Source organism: Coturnix japonica, chromosome Z, assembly GCF_001577835.2.
Source record: "Coturnix japonica isolate 7356 chromosome Z, Coturnix japonica 2.1, whole genome shotgun sequence".
NCBI classification, from domain to species: domain Eukaryota; kingdom Metazoa; phylum Chordata; class Aves; order Galliformes; family Phasianidae; genus Coturnix; species Coturnix japonica.
The window spans coordinates 45,186,084-45,193,943 of NC_029547.1; the positions used below are offsets into that span (position 1 = coordinate 45,186,084).

General features: G+C 34.6%; 1 long non-coding RNA gene across 3 annotated transcripts; it reads left to right on the plus strand.

Annotated features, from left to right (window-relative positions):
* The first annotated feature begins 630 nt into the window (after window positions 1–630).
* LOC107306387 lies at window positions 631–6,569 on the plus strand. 3 transcript variants are annotated; one of them, XR_004305629.1, is made up of 3 exons: window positions 631–800; window positions 2,801–2,940; window positions 3,737–6,569. It is a non-coding gene; the product is annotated as an uncharacterized LOC107306387 (long non-coding RNA). The 3 variants fall into 3 exon arrangements; XR_004305628.1 differs by having other exon boundaries at window positions 4,533–6,569; XR_004305627.1 differs by having other exon boundaries at window positions 2,801–6,569.
* Window positions 6,570–7,860: the final 1,291 nt, after the last annotated feature.

Below are 7,860 nucleotides of genomic sequence, written 5' to 3' on the forward strand. Positions count from 1 at the left end.
TGCTGGTTAAAAAAATAATATCAAAAAACGATTTCAGAATTAGAAACTAGTATGAAAGAAAATATTCAAAAAATAAAAATAAAAACATGGATAATAAGTCATTGTCATACTGAAGACGTACTTATTCCATACTTACTCAGACAATCGTATTTATGAAAATAAGACAGAATCTCAAGGGAACATTAAAAAAATCGGGTCAGTATCTTCTGACAGAGAAATATCAAGTGTTTTGAAGTATGATAGATATGATGGGAAGCTTTTTTCTTATTATTTCCTAAAATTAAATTATTTTTGTGTCATTTTGATTGTGAAGTATAAAAATAAAAAAAGAGCAGCTGGGGAAACTGCTCATCAAACAGATTTAAATTGAGATAGTCCTCTTTTCTGAATTTCAGTCATGAAATAAGCAGCTACTGAACAGAGTCCAAGGTCCCTGGCTATCTTGGTGAGAATACAGGACTCGTATACTGGTCTTTGAAGCTAACTTGAAGTGAAGAGTAAATGTTTCGCCCCTAGCTTTCCAGCCACTTCCAGCGTATGCTTTATAATATGAAATAAATGATATTTCAAGCTATTTGAATATGATATTTATCTGAATATAAATTTATTTTTTCAAATATATCTAACAGGGTATGAAGTGAAGCTATCAACTAGAAATTGAAAGCATCTTATTACAGAAAATCCTATAGCTTGGTGATTTGAATGTTCAGCTGGCAGGAAATGTGAATCAAGCCTTCTGACCCAGCAAGCAGCACTGAATCCAGTTCTATCTAAGATAATTTTTCAGAGCTGTCAGGCAGGTAAGGCTGTTTTCTGGAACGGCTTTGTGTCTGCATATAATGTACATGTCTTTGTATAATCAAAATGTTCCTGCATATAACATTTCAGTCTGCATGAGCTAGTGCTTTCAAACAAAAACTTGTTATACTGAGTAATTTCTGGAACTTTCTCTTTTCTTTCTTTTTTTTTTTTTTTTTTTCTTTTTTTCTTTTTCTCTACAAATGCATTAGTGAATATATGAATATATGTAATTGGGAATCTTACTTGAGGTGAATCTACAAATGAGAGAGTTTGCATGTCTCTTTTAAAAGTAAAATTTTATGGATGGAAATTTTGCATTGGTAAAGGCTTCGAGAACTATGCTCCTTATTCTGTGCTGTGCATTGAGGACTTTATAAGAACATGTGTGCTGCTTTACTATGTATTTCTGTATAGGATGTTCCTGATTCTGTAGAACCCAATTAAGGTGTTTAAACTGATTTATTTCCCTCACTTGATAATTTTCCTGTGTTGTTTTTGCTTGTTTTATTTTTTTAATACTCAGCTAAAACAAACAAATTCCGCAAATGCAGTGTGAGATTTCACATAGAAATGATATTTTATGGAGATCCATGTATCTTGAATAAATACACCAGTTTTAGTTATTTTAGGAAGTTAAAAAAAAAAATAAAAAATGTGGTGTTCCTATTGTAGTCAAGATGTATTTACGTAGCAACTTCAACCTAGATTAAAATCTTTTAGAATTCTTAAGAAAACATGAAAATTTATTCATTTGACAGCAAAATTAATGCTTCTTAGAAAATCAAATAGATAGTGAATATCCATTTCATTCATTGTTGAAGTGGTGCACTTCTAATAATGTCATATAAGCTGCAATAGTTTTAGTGAATTTGGTCCTTAATGTAGAAAAGAATTACAAAAATATCTGACAGTAAGACATTCTTTTCTGATTCTTCATGTTGCAATGAAAATTGTTGATATTTTTAGTTTTATATTTAGTTTTCTTTTTTGCTGACATCATGTTAGAGCTTACAAATGCTCTTATTTTCTCAAGTGAAAATCAAATTTCCTGAGAGGGTTTAATTTTGCTCTTTCTGACATTGGTATAAACAAGAGAAAACAGAGAGACAATGACACAGAGTAGATTCAGTCTTCCCGATGAATTTTTAAAATTGTGTTATCTATGCAGCTGATATCTGACTAACAGCATGGCTAAAAGTTTAGAGTTGTTTTGAGCTCTTTCCCAGGAAAAATAAACACAGTAGATCTGATGGGAAAACAAGCAAAATTAAATTACTTAAAATAGAGTACTCTCCTAAACAAGTTGAAAAAGTGTTCCTATCTGTTCTTTTAAATCTTATGTGAGCCTTTAAGAAACGAAACAGCTATTCATATCCTGATCGGGGTAACTCTGAATTGTACTATTTCATCTGAACTTTGTGATATACTCTGTAGCACTAAAGGACATGATTTAGTAATTGGACTCAGTAGGTCAGTCAGATAGTTGCACTTGATGATCCAAATCTTTTCCAAATCCAAATCTTTTCCAAAATGAATGATCTTATGATTCTATCCCACGTGCAAGATATGAAGCTGTATCCTCCCCATTCGTTGTGCAAACTGTATTATAGAAATTATCTTATGTCTGATTCTTTTGCTATTACAATTTCAGCATTCACTTCATGCTTACCCCTCGATTTTAAGTTTCACTGCAATACGCTCCAAAAAACATAAGCTAAAGAATCATAATGTCTTAAAGTTGAAAGGAACCAACAAGGATCATCAGCTCCAGTTCCCAGATCCAGATAGGACAACCCAAAAATTAAAATTAAAAAAATTTAAAGCTTTTTTTTTGGTTTGTTTTGTTGTTTGTTTGTTTTGTTTTGTTTTTTTCTCACTCAGCTCATTAAATAGGGAGGTTGTATCATTCCTATTTCATGTATTTTGATGCCTGAAAATTCATGCCATTCCTACATGATGGACTCAGCTAACTCATATTAAGTGATGTTGTCTTTCACAGAGTACAACTGCAGCAGTCCAAACCCACAAAGGACCACAAGCTAAAACTGGCTCTCACATCATATGGTTTAGGCATTTGGCTGCAGGTTGCCCTTTCTTTCCCCCTGTGAGCAACTGAAATCAACAGAAAGATTTACAGAGGTATGATTTTCCAGTCTGGACTATTGTACTTATGTAGTTAGTTCTCATTCTTCTAACAACATTGAGTGGCCTCCATGTAATATTAATGGCATAAATAATTTCCTAATTATTCAGATAGATAGGTGAACTATTGGAAAAGATAAATACTTATTGAAGTATGTCAACTACATTCTTGAAGGTTGAAGTAACATCTGGAGAAAAACCACAGAAAATATTACTAAAGAAAGCCAAACTAGTTTTGTATGTTTAACAGTTCAGTAGTAAGCAATGAAAAAAGAAAAAGCAAGTTCAGTTTTTCTATCCTCTTACATTATGACTTTTATAGCCAAAACCAACTGAATGGATTTATTGTTCTTACCATGAAAGGTTTCTGAGAACCATTAGATACATTTTTGTAGCCTAATCTATAAGAAGATATTCATAAAATGGTCTGGATAACTATGTCTGTGAATGCTCATATATGCACATAGATTTACTTAAGCAACTCTACTTCAGTCACAGGAGTTACCTGTCAAAATATTATTCATAAAATAAAAAGTTCCAAGATTTAATCTTGTAAGTTTGGAAATATGTTCTCTTGAAAACCAGAGCAGTTCTGAAAGTACTTTGTATGTACTTCAAAATACTCTAAATGGTTTACTTTTAGCTATCTCCATGAAATTTTATGTTTCCAGTTTCTGGAGAACACCTGTAAGTGTTCTGCATGTGATCATTGCGATGTGGGATAGGGGTAAAGAAATTCATTTTCTATTTTCTATTTTTTTGTTTGTTTATTTGTAAATCTTTTTTCTTCTAGTAATTTACTGGAGATGTGTTTCACCTTGTTCTAATTTGATGGGGACACATGTACTTTTGCATATCAAATTGAAGGATGGAGATGCTCATCCCTACTGCATAAATTCAATCAAAAATTCTTCTAGTACAGATGCTCCAGAAATGCTAACAAACATCATTTAAATGTTTAATTAAAATTCCCTTCCTCTTTAATTTCAACTTTACATCTCTTGATTATTCTTTGTCTTTTCATCAAGATTCTGCTTGACAGATACAATTTCTTAATGTGAAGTGAAAAATAAACAGAAATACTGGAAAATGAAGTTTTTTCCCCCAGATCATTCCAAGCTATACATGAAACAGAAATATTTACAAAAATCCAATTAATCCTTATTAGGCAACCCTTTGAAAACATTTATTTTATTAATGTATTATTTATAATCCAGCTATGGTATTTACAATACTGCATGTGCAGACACGAGCACGTTATTTGGAATGAATAAGAACAGGTGTTTCTTTCATTAGCTTTGGTTCTTCTTAATGCCATTGTCCTTTTACTTAAGAGGCTATCTCAAGCATTCACCAATTCCAGTTGATGTTTTTACTGAAATAAACATATAGTAAGAGGTGAAAAGAAAGTATCATCCTTTAGTTATTCTGTATAGTTACATCTTTACCAAGATTGATATATTTTGACAGAAGAAATAGATTTTTTCTTTTTTTTTTTTTTTTCTTTTTTCCTTTCTGATTTAGTCTGCTATATATAAATAATTAAAAGCATTTTTAACCTTTCCTTCATTTCTCCTGGCTACAAAAAGGTGCAAAGCCATGAAGATCCAAAAGCAACAGTTTGTCTGAGCAAGTATATGTGGTTTAGGATGGGCTTTTGCAAGTATCTATGCCCTGGTCCCCATGGGTTTGCCTACACTGGTAAGTTGGACAACACATAGAAATGCATGTCTATGAAGACATCACCAGTGCAGTTTTGTTCCAAGTCACCTGAAATATTGCCCTGCATTTTCTCAGGACTCTGAGCACAGTTGGATTATCCCCATGCTTGCATCCAGACTATTCTAGTGGATGAAGTCCAATAAATGTCACTGGACATTCTCTTTCAGTCAGGGACCATGCTGCATGTACTCCTGGCCACGGGAACTGAATAGCACAGATGGATCCTTAGCATATGGGTGCAGTTAGATTGGGAATGTTAGACTGAGGAAGAAATCAGGCCAACTATAAGAGTGAGAAAAGTTCCTTATCTGCCACCCGTGACACAAGCCAGAAAGCTGACCACCTCAAGGGTGAGTATAGCTATGGCTGATCCTCTTTCATCCCTCCAGGGAATCCTACTGCCTTTTCTTGTCTGACATGCCTGGATATCAGAGCAGACAGCATGGGGAATAAACAGGAAGAGTTAGAGATCTATGTGCAGTTGCAGGGCTATGATCTCATTGCGATCCTGGAGACATGGTCGGACAGTTTGCATGACTTCAGTGTTGTCATGGATGTCTGTATACTTTGTAGGGAAGACAGACCAGCTAGACAGGGTTGTGGGGTTGCTTTTTTATATGAGAGAACACCTGGAATGTATTGAGCTCCACAGAAAAATGATGAAAGAGTGGATAGACTGTGGGTGAGAATATGCTAGCAGGCCAGTACGGGTGACACTCTTACAGATGTTTGATACAGGCTGCCTGATCAGGATGAGAAAGTTGATGAGGCCTTCTGCAGATAGCTGACTGTAGCCCCATAATCAAAGGCACAAGCAAGAAGGAGGAGTCATGAAACTACAAGCCAGGAAACCTCATCTTCACCCCTGGGAAAATGATGAAGCAGCTTGTTCTGAATTTCATCTCTTAAGTAACTGGAAGAAAAGCAGGTTACCAATGTTTCTGAATTTTCCTTAAGCTTTTTGATCAGTGCAGTTGGAATGTAGAGGTACATCAGAAAAAGAAAAGAAAAAGAAAAGCAGCACAGGAAAGTGAGGTGTGTTGTGTATGAATATATCTTGCTTGGATTCTGTAAAAAGGCTTGCAAGGATGTAGTTACCTCAGTGAATCCTGAGGTAGATAGCAGAAAAGACTAATTTTTTTTCATGTGTTTTTTTCATTAGCAGTATGCAAGTACACAGCTGCACATCCATCCCTTAGGAAATCACCCAGAGTCAATCAGAGCAAATGAGAAACCTCTAAAAAGAACTTCTTTAAACTTCTTTATTTGGAATGATTTTTGTTGTTTTGTTTTGTTTTGTTTTCGATTTTTGTTCACCTCACAGCAAAAGAAGTCATTATGCCTTTGGACAAACTTGGGAAAGAGCAGCACTTGACTTTTACTTGCATTGAGGACTGCATTAAGTATTTTCTTCTCTCTGCAACAAGGAAGACACTTTTTCACATAAATATAAACCAAGCTCAAAAGGCTGTTTGCCAGCTTTGCACACACAGTCTCACTTTCAGGCTGACTGTGTTCAGGCGTACCACATTTCCATCTCCCATTCTTCTTGATCTTCAAAGATCTCAGCTCCTTGCTATTGAAAAAGAAGGAAGTCTGCTTGCTTCAGGACTTTCTCTTCAAAGGGATTGATTTCTTTCAGATCCATCAATGTGCTTAATATTGGAATCCTTAACTAAAGTGAATGAGTGTGAAGCACTTATCAGTTAAGTTAAAAATGTTAAGTCAGACACTAACATTTCTCCTAAAATCTAGATGGGGAAATACGAAGTACTGAAAGAGAATGTAAAATAGTACTGGGAATAAAAATTTTGCTTGCATAAATTTAATCAAACACCAAAGAGTCATAAATAGTTTTTAAAGTGTTATGTTTCTAAAAGGATATAAAATATAATGGACAGTCCGTTTATGCTGTGTCTTCTTCATGTATTCATTGGGAACAGAGTCGAGTTAAAGTTTATGGGGACACTACAGACAAATTAATTCTGCATCATAAAACTGTTATTGCAGTATTTATTCCATTAACTGTTTACTGTGGTTAACTCAGGAAAAGAGTAATTAAATTTAGAGCAGAAAAAAATACAGTGTGTTTTGTAAGACACCAGTTAATGATAGCCTTTAAATAAGAAATCAGGCAGAAATCAAAATTCATGCCATTTTTCTTCTTTTTTTTCTTTCTTTCTTTCTTTCTTTTTTTTTTTTTTAATTGTGTGGATAAAGGACTGATGCAAAATAAAAATCAGCATGTAACAGTCCAGCACTGTCCCCAACATGTCTCCCAACATTTCCCATCATGTGACACATTTAGTCCAATTATGCTTCCAGGGACATTAAAAAGGAAGTCTCTTAACTGACAAAGGCAAATCCCTGCCTTTATTCCTTACAGAAAAAAAAAAAAAAAGAAAAAGTTAGTGATCCTTACTGTGTGAACTATCAATGGTTGTCATGTAGAACTGTCATTTTCTGTATTTTTTCTGAGACAAGATTATGTTTTACTTTGCCATAGGAAAATCGTGGCCACGAGTTTTCTGTAAAAATCATTATAGCAGTAGAATACTGAAGTTATCAGAGGTAACATAGAATCAACAAAACTGTGAAAACAAAAGTAAGAGGAAAAGAAAACAAGCTACCAAACATTGGATATGAAAAAACATTTCTGTAAGAATTTTCTAGAATTTCTTCATAGTAAAATAATATATGCAGATGTGAAAATACAATGCTACTGATGGAATTTCTCTCTGTAAAATGAAATTCAGGCAACCCTGAGAGAAAAATGAAGCCAAGGGGACCATCTTCTAGAAAATGCAGATCTCTTTACAAAGTAAGAGGACTGTTCTCAAGGTAATGCCTCCTATTTTATGACGTTGGGATGTTTTGGTACAGCAGTAGAGGCTGAACCTTCCTACCAGTATCCCACTATATGCTGTTAATGTGTGACAGATGGCAGCAGCAGAGGGGCAGTCTGACATGGAAGTGCGGATGAAGCCAATATCTGTCACTGAATTCTTCCACGTGGAAAAACTGGCACCCACTGACATTCATTGATGCTTGCTGAACGTTTCTAGGGATCAAACAGTGGATGCATGCAGACTGAGGCTCTGGGTGTTATGTTTCAGAGGTGGCAATAGTGAGTCAACTCTGCTGGTGTAGATTTTTGTGACTGTGGCATTTAGGTTCTTTTTCATGGCTGGCAAA